Source organism: Salvelinus fontinalis, chromosome 2 (assembly GCF_029448725.1).
Source record: "Salvelinus fontinalis isolate EN_2023a chromosome 2, ASM2944872v1, whole genome shotgun sequence".
In the NCBI taxonomy this organism is placed as follows: Eukaryota; Metazoa; Chordata; class Actinopteri; order Salmoniformes; family Salmonidae; genus Salvelinus; species Salvelinus fontinalis.
Window position 1 is genome coordinate 829,718 of NC_074666.1, and position 15,687 is coordinate 845,404.

Genomic DNA, 15,687 nt, shown 5'->3' on the forward strand with positions numbered 1-15,687 from the left:
GTTTCCAATCTCTACAAAAGGTTCTGGTGATCGATGGTATCAAAAGCAACACTAAGGTCTAGGAGCACGAGAACAGATGCAGAGCCTTGGTCTGACACCATTAAAAGGTAATTTACCACCTTCACAAGTGCTATGATGGGGTCTACCACCAGACTGAAGCGTTTCGTATACATTGTTTGTCTTCAGGAAGGCAGTGAGTTGCAGATTTTTCAAAATTCTTTGAGAGGAATGGGAGATACGATACAGGCCGATGGTTTTTTATATTTTTTGGTCAATGTTTGACTTTTTCAAGAGAGGGGTAGGCAAAAGAATGGTCGAGGACAGACAAACGGTCAAAACCAGTTCAGAGCTCCAGAATGGCAGGCTCGTGGTCAGGGCAGGCAGAATGTTAACTTCACTGCGCTACGGATCCCGTTAGCGGGATCATTTTCCTAAACAACCGCTGAATTGCAGGGCGCCAAATTCAAAAAATATTACAAAAAATAATTATAATCATTCAATCACAAGTGAAATATACCAGAACACAGCTTAGCTTGTTGTTAATCCACCTATCGTGTCAGATTGTGAAAATATGCTTTGCAGCGAAAGCAATCCAAGCTTTTGTGAGTGTATCAATCAATGCTACAACAGCTAGCCCCAAATTAGCATGGTCACAAAAGTCAGAAAAGCAGTAAAATGAATCACTTACCTTTGATAATCTTCAGATGTTTGCACTCACGAGACTCCCAGTTACACAATAAATGTTATTTTTGTTCGATAAATATTACTTTTATAACAAAAAAACGCCATTTGGGTTGCGCGTTATGTTGAGAAAACCAAAGCCTCGTTCTGTTCAACGTAAATTCCAAAAAGTATCTGTAATGTTTGTAGAAACATGTAAAATGTTTTTTATAATCACTCCTCAGGTTGTTTTTAACAAACACAATCGATAATATTTCAACCGGACCGTAACCTATTCAATAAAAGAGAGAAAGAAAATGGAGAGCTACCCCTCTCACGCGCAGGAACTAATCAAAGGACACCTGACTAGTTTTGAAAATAAATTTTTCTAAATAAAAGCCTGAAACTATGTCTATAGCCTGGTTACAGCCTGAGGAAGCCATTGGAAAAGGAATCTGGTTGATACCCCTTTAAATGGAAGAAAGACGGGCCAGGAAACACAGATAAAAAAATTAAAAATCACTCCCGGGTTAGATTTCCTCAGGTTTTCGCCTGCAGAATCAGTTTTGTTATACTCACAGACAATATTTTGACCGTTTTGGAAACTTTGGAGTGTTTTCTATCCTATCCTTTTCTATCTGTAAATTAGATGCATATTCTACGATCTGGGCCTAAGAAAATGTCCGTTTACGTTGGGAACTTTATTTTAAGAAAGAAAAAAATCTGACCCCTAGCGCTAAGAAGTTAATGCAGGGGGGAATGGAGTCCAGAGAAACAGGCAAAGGTCAGGGGGAATAGAAAAAAGGTAAAAGGGAGTAGAAAGGCAGGGGAAAAACATGCTGGTTGACTTGAACATACAAGACGTCACAGAGAGACAGGAAACACAGGGATAAATACACCAGGGAAAATAATCGACACCTGGAGGAGGTGGAGACAATCAAAAGGGCAGGTGAAACAGATCAGGGCGAGATCCTGGCATTATTGTGCAGACTCAGGGCAACTGAGCTTTGAAGAAATACGCAGATTTAAAGAGGAGACCCAGGAAAACAGAGTTTAGAGAAATACCCAGATTCAAAGAGAAGTCCGTAATTTGCTTTCTAATGATAATGATAATTTTGGAAGTTCATGAATTTATCACTGCTGATGTGAAAGCCATCCTCTCTTGGGGAATGCTGCTTTTTAATTAGCTTTGCGACAGTATCAAAAATGAATTTAGGATTGTTCTTATTCTCCTCAATTAAGTTGGAAAAATAGGATGATCGAGCAGCAGTGAGGGCTCTTCAGTACTGCACGGTACTGTCTTTCCAAGCTAGTCGGAAGACTTCCAGTTTGGCGTGGCACCATTTCCGTTCCAATTTTCTGGAATCTTGCTTCAGGGCTCGGGTATTTTCAATAAATATTTTATTGTGATAAATGTTTTTTGTTTTTAGAGGTGTGACTGCATCAAGGGTCTTACGCAAGGTTAAATATAGATCCTCGGGTTAGGTGGTTAACTGATTTCTGTACTCCGACATCCTTGGGTAGGTGGAGGGAGTCTGGAAGGGCATCTAGGAATCTTTTGGTTGTCCGAGAATTTATAGCACAGCTTTTGATAATTCTTGTTTGGGGTCTGAACAGATTATTTGTTGAGATTTCAAACGAAATAACATGGTGGTCCGATAGTCCAGGATTACGAGGAAAATTATTCAGATCCACAATATTTATTCCAGGGTATTTCTGTATACCAGGGAGCTAGTTTCTTACTTTTAAATTATTATTTTTTTCACCTTTATTTTACCAGGTAGGCCAGTTGAGAACAAGTTCTCATTTACAACTGTGACCTGGCCAAGATAAAGCAAAGCAGTGCGACAAAAACAACAACAGAGTTACACATAAACAAACCTACAGTCTATATCACAATGACAGATGTTTTTTTGTTTTTGGGGATGCGACTGCATCTAGGGTATTACGCAAGGTTACATGTTAAATGTAGTTCCTCAGTTCACCGATTTTTGTACTCTTGCCAGGTTCTGACCATAGTTCTTTTGTGTTTTGCTTGTTTTAGTGTTGGTCAGGAAGTGAGCTGGCATTCTATGTTGTGTGTCTAGTTTGCCTGTTTCTATGTCTGTTTCTATGTTTGGCCTAATATGGTTCTCAATCAGAGGCAGGTGTTTTGTGTTGTCTCTGATTGGGAATCATATATAGGTGGCTTGTTTTGTGTTGAGGTTTGTGGGTGGTTGTTTCCTGTCTTTGTGTTTTCTCTGCACCAGATAGGGCTGTATCGGTTTGCCACATTTGTTATTTTGTATTCGTTGTAAGTGTTCACCGTTTATCGTTTTATTAAACATGTTGAGCACTGGCTACGCTGCGTGTTGGTCCGATCCCTGTCACTTCTCGTGAAGAGGAGGAAGGCTGCCGTTACAACTCTAGTACTCTAGTACTCTGGTCGCTACTCAGTGAGGAACGCTGTATATGGCCCAGGAGGCCTGTAAACAGCAGCTAAAAAAAGTGATTGAGTAGGCTGCATCGATTTCATTACTAGAAGCTTAAAAGACGAAAACGTCGGGGTGTTTTTTGTAAATTGAAATTTGTTATCATAAATGTAATGTAAATAGACATTTGCTGTCAAATGTTAGCAGCACCTCTGCCTTTGTGGGATGCGCGGGGGATATGGTCACTAGTGTAACCAGGAGGAGAGGCCTCATTTAACACAGTAAATCCATCAGGCTTGAGCCATGTTTCAGTCAGGCCAATCACATCAAGATTATGATCAGTGATTAGTTCATTGACTAACTGCCTTGGAAGTGAGGGATCTAACATTAAGTAGCCCTATTTTGAGATGTGAGATATTATCACAATCTCTTTCAATAATGACAGGAATGGAGGAGGTCTTTATCCTAGTGAGATTGCTAAGGCGAACACCGCCATGTTTAGTTTTGCCCAACCTAGATCGAGGCACAGACACGGTCTCAATGGGGATGGCTGAGCTGACTACACTGACTGTGCTAGTGGCAGACTCTACTAAGCTGGCAGGCTGGCTAACAGCCTGCTGCCTGGCCTGCACCATATTTCATATTGGAGCTAGAGGAGTTACAGCCCTGTCTATGTTGGTAGACAAGATGAGAGCACCCCTCCAGCTAGGATGGAGTCCGTCACTCCTCAGCAGGCCAGGCTTGGTCCTGTTTGTGGGTGAATCCCAGAAAGAGGGCCAATTATCCCTAAATGATGGACAAATTCTATCTTTTGGGAGGAGCAGAAAACAGTTTTCAACCAGCGATTGAGTTGTGTGACTCTGCTCTAGAGCTCATCACTCCCCCTAACTGGGAGGGGGCCAGAGACAATTACTCGATGCCGACACATCTTTCTAGCTGATTTACACGCTGAAGCTATGTTGCGCTTGGTGACCTCTGACTGTTTCATCCTAACATCGTTGGTGCCGACGTGGATAACAATATCTCTATACTCTCTACACTCACCAGCTTTATCTTTAGCCAGCACCATCTTCAGATTAGCCTTAACGTCGGTAGCCCTGCCCCCTGGTAAACAGTGTATGATCGCTGGGTGATTCGTTTTAAGTCTAATACTGCGGGTAATGGAGTCGCAATGTCTAGGGTTTTCAATTTGTCAGAGTTAATGGTGGGAGCCTTCGGCGTCTCAGACCCCGTAGCGGGAGGAGTAGAGACAAGAGAAGACTCGAAGACTACTTAATGGGGAAAACCGGTTGAACGTTTCTGGCTGAATGAGCACACCAGTTGAGCATTCCTACAGCATTTCCCTCCAGAAGCCATGAGAAAGTTGTCCGGCTGCGGGGACTGTGCGGGGGGGATTTATACTACAATCTGTACTTACTGGTGGCACAGACGCTGTTTCATCCTTTCCTACACTGAAATTACCCTTGCCTAACGATTGCGTCTGAAGCTGGGCTTGCAGCACAGATATCCTCGCCATAAGGCGATCGTTCTCCTGTATATTATGAGTACAGCGACTGCAATTAGAAGGCATCATGTTAACCTGTCTAGGATGAGGCCTAGACAGGTTAAATGTGTAGTATAACCAGTCATTATCTCCACTCTAACTGCCTGGTATAGCCAGTCATTATCTCCTCTCTGTCTACTATAGCCAGTCATTATCTCCACTCTAACTGTCTGCTATAGCCAGTCATTATCTCCACTCTAACTGTCTGCTATAGCCAGTCATTATCTCCTCTCGAACTGTCTGCTACAGCCAGTCATTATCTCCTCTCTAAATGACTGGTATAACCAGTCAGTATCTTGACTCTAAATATCTAGTATAACCAGTCATTATCTCCACTCTAACTGCCTGGTATAGCCAGTCATTATCCTCTCTCTAACTGTCTGCTATAGCCAGTCATTATCTCTTATCTGTGTGCTATAGCCAGTCATTATCTCCACTCTAACAGTCTGCTATAGCCAGCCGTCATCTCCTCTCTGACTGTCTGCTAAAGCCAGTCATTATCTCTTTTCTAACTGTCTGTTATAGCCAGTCATTATCTCCTCTCTAACTGTATGGTATAGTCAGTCATGATCTCCTCTTGGACAGGTATAGCCAGTCATTATTTCCTCTCTAACTGTCTGCTATAGCCAGTCATTATCTCCACTCTAACTGTCTGCTATAGCCAGTCATTATCTCCACTCTAACTGTCTGCTATAGCCAGTCATTATCTCCACTCTAACTGTCTGCTATAGCCAGTCATGATCTCCTCTCTGACTGTCTGATCTACCAGTCATTATCTCTTCTCTAACTGTCTGCTATAGTCAGTCATTATCTCCACTCTGTCTGCTGTAGCCAGTCATTATCTCATCTATGTCTGGTATAGCCAGTCATTATCTAATTTCTGTCTGGTATAGCCAGTCATTATCTCATCTCTGTCTGGTATAGCCAGTCATTATCTCCTCTCTGTCTGCTATAGCCAGTCATTATCTCCACTCTGTCTGCTGTAGCCAGTCATTCTCTCCTCTCTGACTGACTGCTATACCCGGTCATTATCTCCTCTCTGTCTGGTATAGCAAGTCATTATCTCATCTCTGTCTGCTGTAGCCAGTCATTATCTCCTCTCTGTCTGCTATAGCCAGTCATTATCTCCACTCTGTCTGCTGTAGCCAGTCATTCTCTCCTCTCTGACTGACTGCTATAGCCCGTCATTATCTCCTCACTGTCTGGTATAGCCGGTCATTATTTCATCGATGTCTGTTATAGCCAGTCATTATCTCCTCGATGTCTGATATAGCCAGTCATTATCTCCTCTCTGTCTGATATAGCCTGTCATTATACCCTTTTTAAATGTCTGCTATAGGCAGTCATTATCTCCTCTCAAACTGTCTGCTATAGCCTGTCATTATCTCCTCTCTAACTGTCTGCCATAGCCATTCATTATCTGTCTGCTATAGCCAATCATTATCTCCTCTCTGTCTGCTATAGCCAGTCATTATCTCCTCTCTGTCTGCTATAGCCAGTCATCTCATCTCTGTCTGCTATAGCCAGTCATTATCTCCTGTCTGTCTGCTATAGCCAGTCATCTCCTCTCTGTCTGCTATAGCCAGTCATCTCATCTCTGTCTGCTATAGCCAGTCATTATCTCCTCTCTAGCGGTCTGCTATAGGCTCAGAGGAAAGTGTTCAATCAAGACTGGAATGGCTGGTGACGTGGCAGGTGGCAGCGTGGTAGGCACAGCTTGCACCATGAATTAATCATGGAAATTGAGGATTAGGTGACAAAACAAACATTCTGGATAATATAGAGAATCTTGAACTATTTATTGATCAGTATTTTGATATGCTTGAAAACTAATCAGATGCACCGAACCGAAGAGAAGACCTTTTCCTCGAGCTTCGAGAGCGAAACTAAATTTGAAACCGCCATCTAAAATTCCAACCCTAACATTGGAGATGTTTTTATAACTATGTCTCGAAAAGATTGATTACCAGCATGAGGGAGCAGTTGAAAAAAGTGGATCTATTGCCTGGGCTGCTGGGGGAGGTTGGGAACTTAAAAACAGGACTGGATTACAGTAATAAAATGATGGAAGAAATACGAGCGGAAAATAAGATCTTGAAAACAAGCGCGGACTCCCTAAAAGACACTTCAGAGAAACTACGGTACGATGATAAAACAATGAAAGGTACAATACTTGATCTAAAGTGCAGAATAAAGGAGAATAATACTGTTATTAAGGGAATAAAGGAGAATAATATTATTATTAACCTCTAACACCTCCCAAACCCGGATCCGGGATCACCCCCATCAAAAAAGCTGACTAGCATAGCCTAGCCTAAAGCCTAGATATTATTATTAAGGGAATAAAGGAGAATAATACTGTTATTAAGGGAATAAAGGAGAATATTATTATTATTAAGGGAATAAAGGAGAATAATATTATTATTAAGGGAATAAAGGAGAATAATATTATTATTAAGGGAATAAAGAAGAAGAATATTATTATTAATGGAATAAAGGAGAATAATATTATTATTAATGGAATAAAGGAGAATAATATTATTATTAAGGGAATAAAGGAGAATAATACTGTTATTAAGGGAATAAAGGAGAATATTATTATTATTAAGGGAATAAAGGAGAATAATATTATTATTAAGGGAATAAAGGAGAATAATATTATTATTAATGGAATAAAGGAGAATAATATTATTATTAATGGAATAAAGGAGAATAATATTATTATTAATGGAATAAAGGGGAATAATACTGTTCTTAATAAACATTGATAAAAGATACAAGTGTCTTACATTGAACTTTAGATAAACTTCTCCTTAATGCAACCGCTGTGTCAGATTTCAAAAAAACTTTACGGATAAAACACACCGTGCAATAATCTGAGTACAGCGCTCAGACACAAACAAGTCATGAAGATATCCGCCATGTTGTGGAGTCAACAGAAGCCAGAAATAGCATTATAGATATTTACTTACCTTTGATGACCTTCATCAACCTTTGATGATCTTCATGCACTCCCAGGAATCCCAGTTCCACAATAAATGTTTGTTTTGTTCGATAAAGTCGATAATTTATGTCCAAAGATCTCCTTTTTGTGTGCGCATTTCGTCCAAAAAGAGGCGCAGGCCAGACGAAAAGTAAAAAAATTCCATTACAGTTCGTAGAAACATGTCAAACGATGTATGGAATCAATCTTTAGGATGTTTTTAACATAAATCTTCAATAATGTTTCAACTGGAAAATTCCTTTGTCTTTGGAAACGAAAAGGAACGCACCTCTCACGGGGTCATGCCTGAGTGAGCTCGTGGTACTCTGCCATACCCCTGACTCAATCAGCTCTTATTCCCTCATCATTCACAGTGAAGCGTGAAACAAGGTTCTAAAGACTGTTGACATCTAGTGGAAGCCCTAGGAAGTGCAATATGACCCCATAGACACTGTATATTGGAAAAGCAATGAGTTGAAAAACTACAAACCTCAGATTTCCCACTTCCTGGTTGGATTTTTTCTCAGGTTTTTATCTGCCATATGAGTTCTGTTATACTCACAGACATCATTCAAACAGTTTTGGAAACTTCAGAGTGTTTTCTATCCAAATCTACTCAGCTTCTGGGCCTGAGTAACAGGCAGTTTACTCTGGACACTTTATTCATCCAAGCTACTCAATACTGACCCCAGCCATAAGAAGATAATCTGTTTACGCTACGTTTTATATTGTTGATCATAATGATACAGGCCGAGGCGTAGAACAACCGAGGTGATAGAGCAACGACCCTGGCATTAAATGTGTGTGGGTGGAGAGAGGGTTTACAGGTTTACTCGTTCTGGATTGTCAGTACCTCATGTATTCTTGGCTATCGTGCCATCACTGTGTCAGGGTCGATTGTAAATTCAACTGATACATTCCTTTAAGGCTAGTGTCATGCCTAAAACAAAATTTTACTTGCAGTCATTAGCGGCCATTAGAATCTATGTTCCTTTTTCCACAGGATAAAATGTGGACTACATGAAATATGTCTCTCTGCTGATAGGAATATAACAGGATATAATGAGGACTACATTTCTCCCTGCTGATAGGAATATAACAGGAACATAATGAGGACTACATGTCTCTCTGCTGATAGGAATACAACAGGATATAATGAGGACTACATGTCTCTGCTGATAGGAATATAACAGGATATAATGAGGACTACATGTCTCCCTGCTGATAGGAATATAACAGGATATAATGAGGACTACATGTCTCCCTGCTGATATGAATATAACAGGATATAATGAGGACTACATGTCTCCCTGCTGATATGAATACAACAGGATATAATGAGGACTACATGTCTCCCTGCTGATATGAATACAACAGGATATAATGAGGACTACATGTCTCCCTGCTGATAGGAATACAACAGGATATAATGAGGACTACATGTCTCCCTGCTGATATGAATACAACAGGATATAATGAGGACTACAAGTCTCTCTCATGGACTTCAATGATGGCGCCGACGGAGATGGCAGCGTCGCGACTAACCCATAATCAGACAGGTAATTCTTCCCACAGCAGTGATGTGAATGTACTGGGTCATAGAGGGGGTGTGAATGTACTGGGTCATAGAGGGGGTGTGAATGTACTGGGTCATAGAGGAGATGTGAATGTACTGGGTCATACAGGGGGTGTGAATGTACTGGATCATAGAGGGGGTGTGAATGTACTGGGTCATAGAGGAGATGTGAATGTACTGGGTCATAGAGGGGGTGTGAATGTACTGGGTCATAGAGGGGGTGTGAATGTACTGGGTCATAGAGGGGGTGTGAATGTACTGGGTCATAGAGGAGGTGTGAATGTACTGGGTCATAGAGGAGGTGTGAATGTACTGGGTCATAGAGGGGGTGTGAATGTACTGGGTCATAGAGGGGGTGTGAATGTACTGGGTCATAGAGGGGGTGTGAATGTACTGGGTCATAGAGGGGGTGTGAACGATGTACTGGGTCATAGAGGGGGTGTGAACGATGTACTGGGTCATAGAGGGGGTGTGAACAATGTACTGGGTCATAGAGGGGGTGTGAACGATGTACTGGGTCATAGAGGGGGTGTGAATGTACTGGGTCATAGAGGTGGTGTGAATGTACTGGGTCATAGAGGTGGTGTTAATGTACTGGGTCATAGAGGGGATGTGAATGTACTGGGTCATAGAGGAGGTGTGAATGTACTGGGTCATAGAGGGGGTGTGAATGTACTGGGTCATAGAGGGGGTGTGAATGTACTGGGTCATAGAGGGGGTGTGAATGTACTGGGTCATAGAGGGGGTGTGAATGTACTGGGTCATAGAGGGGGTGTGAATGTACTGGGTCATAGAGGAGGTGTGAATGTACTGGTTCATAGAGGGGGTGTGAATGTACTGGTTCATAGAGGGGGTGTGAATGTACTGGTTCATAGAGGGGGTGTGAACGATGTACTGGGTCATAGAGGGGGTGTGAATGTACTGGTTCATAGAGGGGGTGTGAATGTACTGGGTCATAGAGGATGTGTGAATGTACTGGGTCATAGAGGGAGTGTGAATGTACTGGGTCATAGAGGGAGTGTGAATGTACTGGATCATAGAGGGGTGTGAATGTACTGGGTCATAGAGGGGGTGTTAATGTACTGGTTCATAGATGGGGTGTGAATGTACTGGGTCATAGAGGGGGTGTGAATGTACTGGGTCATAGAGGGGGTGTGAATGTACTGGGTCATAGAGGAGGTGTGAATGTACTGGGTCATAGAGGAGGTGTGAATGTACTGGGTCATAGAGGGGGTGTGAATGTACTGGGTCATAGAGGGGGTGTGAATGTACTGGGTCATAGAGGGGGTTTGAATGTAATGGGTCATAGAGGGGGTGTGAATGTACTGGGTCATAGAGGGGGTGTGAATATACTGGGTCATAGAGGGGGTGTGAATGTACTGGGTCATAGAGGGGGTGTGAATGTACTGGGTAATAGAGGGGGTGTGAATGTACTGGGTCATAGAGGGGGTGTGAATGTACTGGGTCATAGAGGGGGTGTGAATGTACTGGTTCATAGAGGGGGTGTGCATGTACTGGGTCATAGAGGGGGTGTGAATGTACTGGGTCATAGAGGGGGTGTGAATGTACTGGGTCATAGAGGGGGTGTGCATGTACTGGGTCATAGAGGGGGTGTGAATGTACTGGGTCATAGAGGGGGTGTGAATGTACTGGGTCATAGAGGGGGTGTGAATGTACTGGGTCATAGAGGGGGTGTGAATGTACTGGGTCATAGAGGAGATGTGAATGTACTGGGTCATACAGGGGGTGTGAATGTACTGGATCATAGAGGGGGTGTGAATGTACTGGGTCATAGAGGAGATGTGAATGTACTGGGTCATAGAGGGGGTGTGAATGTACTGGGTCATAGAGGGGGTGTGAATGTACTGGGTCTTAGAGGGGGTGTGAATGTACTGGGTCATAGAGGAGGTGTGAATGTACTGGGTCATAGAGGAGGTGTGAATGTACTGGGTCATAGAGGGGGTGTGAATGTACTGGGTCATAGAGGGTGTGTGAATGTACTGGGTCATAGAGGGGGTGTGAATGTACTGGGTCATAGAGGGGGTGTGAACGCTGATGTGAAAGCCATCCTCTCTTGGGGAATGCTGCTTTTTAATTAGCTTTGCGACAGTATCAAAAATGAATTTAGGATTGTTCTTATTCTCCTCAATTAAGTTGGAAAAATAGGATGATCGAGCAGCAGTGAGGGCTCTTCAGTACTGCACGGTACTGTCTTTCCAAGCTAGTCGGAAGACTTCCAGTTTGGCGTGGCACCATTTCCGTTCCAATTTTCTGGAATCTTGCTTCAGGGCTCGGGTATTTTCAATAAATATTTTATTGTGATAAATGTTTTTTGTTTTTAGAGGTGTGACTGCATCAAGGGTCTTACGCAAGGTTAAATTTAGATCCTCGGGTTAGGTGGTTAACTGATTTCTGTACTCTGACATCCTTGGGTAGGTGGAGAGAGTCTGGAAGGGCATCTAGGAATCTTTTGGTTGTCCGAGAATTTATAGCACAGCTTTTGATAATTCTTGTTTGGGGTCTGAACAGATTATTTGTTGAGATTTCAAACGAAATAACATGGTGGTCCGATAGTCCAGGATTACGAGGAAAAATATTCAGATCCACAATATTTATTCCAGGGTATTTCTGTATACCAGGGAGCTAGTTTCTTACTTTTAAATTATTATTTTTTTCACCTTTATTTTACCAGGTAGGCCAGTTGAGAACAAGTTCTCATTTACAACTGTGACCTGGCCAAGATAAAGCAAAGCAGTGCGACAAAAACAACAACAGAGTTACACATAAACAAACCTACAGTCTATATCACAATGACAGATGTTTTTTTGTTTTTGGGGATGCGACTGCATCTAGGGTATTACGCAAGGTTAAATGTTAAATGTAGTTCCTCAGTTCACCGATTTTTGTACTCTTGCCAGGTTCTGACCATAGTTCTTTTGTGTTTTGCTTGTTTTAGTGTTGGTCAGGAAGTGAGCTGGGTGGGCATTCTATGTTGTGTGTCTAGTTTGCCTGTTTCTATGTCTGTTTCTATGTTTGGCCTAATATGGTTCTCAATCAGAGGCAGGTGTTTTGTGTTGTCTCTGATTGGGAATCATATATAGGTGGCTTGTTTTGTGTTGAGGTTTGTGGGTGGTTGTTTCCTGTCTTTGTGTTTTCTCTGCACCAGATAGGGCTGTATCGGTTTGCCACATTTGTTATTTTGTATTCGTTGTAAGTGTTCACTGTTTATCGTTTTATTAAACATGTTGAGCACTGGCTACGCTGCGTGTTGGTCCGATCCCTGTTACTTCTCGTGAAGAGGAGGAAGGCTGCCGTTACAACTCTAGTACTCTAGTACTCTGGTCGCTACTCAGTGAGGAACGCTGTATATGGCAGCCCAGGAGACCTGTAAACAGCAGCTAAAAAAAGTGATTGAGTAGGCTGCATCGATTTCATTACTAGAAGCTTAAAAGACGAAAACGTCGGGGTGTTTTTTGTAAATTGAAATTTGTCATCATAAATGTAATGTAAATAGACATTTGCTGTCAAATGTTAGCAGCACCTCTGCCTTTGCGGGATGCGCGGTGGATATGGTCACTAGTGTAACCAGGAGGAGAGGCCTCATTTAACACAGTAAATCCATCAGGCTTGAGCCATGTTTCAGTCAGGCCAATCACATCAAGATTATGATCAGTGATTAGTTCATTGACTAACTGCCTTGGAAGTGAGGGATCTAACATTAAGTAGCCCTATTTTGAGATGTGAGATATCACAATCTCTTTCAATAATGACAGGAATGGAGGAGGTCTTTATCCTAGTGAGATTGCTAAGGCGAACACCGCCATGTTTAGTTTTGCCCAACCTAGATCGAGGCACAGACACGGTCTCAATGGGGATGGCTGAGCTGACTACACTGACTGTGCTAGTGGCAGACTCTACTAAGCTGGCAGGCTGGCTAACAGCCTGCTGCCTGGCCTGCACCATATTTCATATTGGAGCTAGAGGAGTTACAGCCCTGTCTATGTTGGTAGACAAGATGAGAGCACCCCTCCAGCTAGGATGGAGTCCGTCACTCCTCAGCAGGCCAGGCTTGGTCCTGTTTGTTGGTGAGTCCCAGAAAGAGGGCCAATTATCCCTAAATGATCGACAAATTCTATCTTTTGGGAGGAGCAGAAAACAGTTTTCAACCAGCGATTGAGTTGTGAGACTCTGCTCTAGAGCTCATCACTCCCCCTAACTGGGAGGGGGCCAGAGACAATTACTCGATGCCGACACATCTTTCTAGCTGATTTACACGCTGAAGCTATGTTGCGCTTGGTGACCTCTGACTGTTTCATCCTAACATCGTTGGTGCCGACGTGGATAACAATATCTCTATACTCTCTACACTCACCAGTTTTAGCTTTAGCCAGCACCATCTTCAGATTAGCCTTAACGTCGGTAGCCCTGCCCCCTGGTAAACAGTGTATGATCGCTGGGTGATTCGTTTTAAGTCTAATACTGCGGGTAATGGAGTCGCAATGTCTAGGGTTTTCAATTTGTCAGAGTTAATGGTGGGAGGCTTCGGCGTCTCAGACCCCGTAACGGGAGGAGTAGAGACAAGAGAAGACTCGAAGACTACTTAATGGGGAAAACCGGTTGAACGTTTCTGGCTGAATGAGCACACCAGTTGAGCATTCCTACAGCATTTCCCTCCAGAAGCCATGAGAAAGTTGTCCGGCTGCGGGGACTGTGCGGGGGGGGGGGGGGGGGGGGTGGTTTATACTACAATCTGTACTTACTGGTGGCACAGACGCTGTTTCATCCTTTCCTACACTGAAATGACCCTTGCCTAACGATTGCGTCTGAAACTGGGCTTGCAGCACAGATATCCTCGCCATAAGGCGATCGTTCTCCTGTATATTATGAGTACAGCGAGGCGATCGTTCTCCTGTATATTATGAGTATATTATGACTGCAATTAGAAGACATCATGTTAATGTTACTACTTAGCTTCGGCTGTTGAAGGTGCTGACGAATGACGTCCAGATAAAGCGTCCGGAGTGAAAAAGTTGAATGAAAAAAGTAGAGCGAGGGAAAAATATATATATAAAACGATAATTAAAAACTAAAAAACGTAAAGTTGGCAGGTAGCAAAGAAACGTTAGCAACAAACCTCACAGCAGCACGTAAACAAGTCTACACGTTGCGATGACATTGAATCAATGAGAAAAACTGATTGGATTTGCAAAAAGTCATCAACTTGTTTGCTATAGCCAGGATAATCTCTAGACTCTTTCTCCTGTGCTGTGTTGTAGGCTATGGGATGGCCTGACATCTCTAGTATCCTGCTATAACCAGTACAGTCCATGGGTTTCTGATGGAGGTTGGCCTCTCTAACTGTAACTGTCTACTATAGCCAGTCATTATCTCCTCTCTGTCTGCTATAGCCAGTCATTATCTCCTCTCTAAATATCTGATATAGCCAGTCATTATCTCCACTCTAACTGCCTGGTATAGCCAGTCATTATGTCATCTCTGTCTGCTATAGCCAGTCATTATCTCATCTCTATCTGCTATAGCCAGTCATTATCTCATATCTGTCTGCTATAGGCAGTCATTATCTCATCTCTGTCTGCTATAGCCAGTCATTATCTCCTCTCGAACTGTCTGCTACAGCCAGTCATTATCTCCTCTCTAAATGACTGGTATAACCAGTCAGTATCTTCACTCTAAATGTGTAGTATAACCAGTCATTATCTCCACTCTAACTGCCTGGTATAGCCAGTCATTATCTCCTCTCTGTCTACTATAGCCAGTCATTATCTCCACTCTAACTGTCTGCTATAGCCAGTCATTATCTCATCTCTATCTGCTATAGCCAGTCATTATCTCCTCTCGAACTGTCTGCTATAGCCAGTCATTATCTCCTCTCTAACTGCCTGGTATAGCCAGTAATTATGTCATCTATGTCTGCTATAGCCAGTCATTATCTCCTCTCGAACTGTCTGCTACAGCCAGTCATTATCTCCTCTCTAACTGCCTGGTATAGCCAGTCATTATGTCATCTATGTCTGCTATAGCCAGTCATTATCTCCTCTCTGTCTGCTATAGCCAGTCATTATCTCATCTCTGTCTGCTATAGCCAGTCATTATCTCCTCTCGAACTGTCTGCTACAGCCAGTCATTATCTCCTCTCTAAATGACTGGTATAACCAGTCAGTATCTTGACTCTAAATATCTAGTATAACCAGTCATTATCTCCACTCTAACTGCCTGGTATAGCCAGTCATTATCCTCTCTCTAACTGTCTGCTATAGCCAGTCATTATCTCTTATCTGTGTGCTATAGCCAGTCATTATCTCCACTCTAACAGTCTGCTATAGCCAGCCGTCATCTCCTCTCTGACTGTCTGCTAAAGCCAGTCATTATCTCTTTTCTAACTGTCTGTTATAGCCAGTCATTATCTCCTCTCTAACTGTATGGTATAGTCAGTCATGATCTCCTCTTGGACAGGTATAGCCAGTCATTATCTCCTCTCTAACTGTCTGCTATA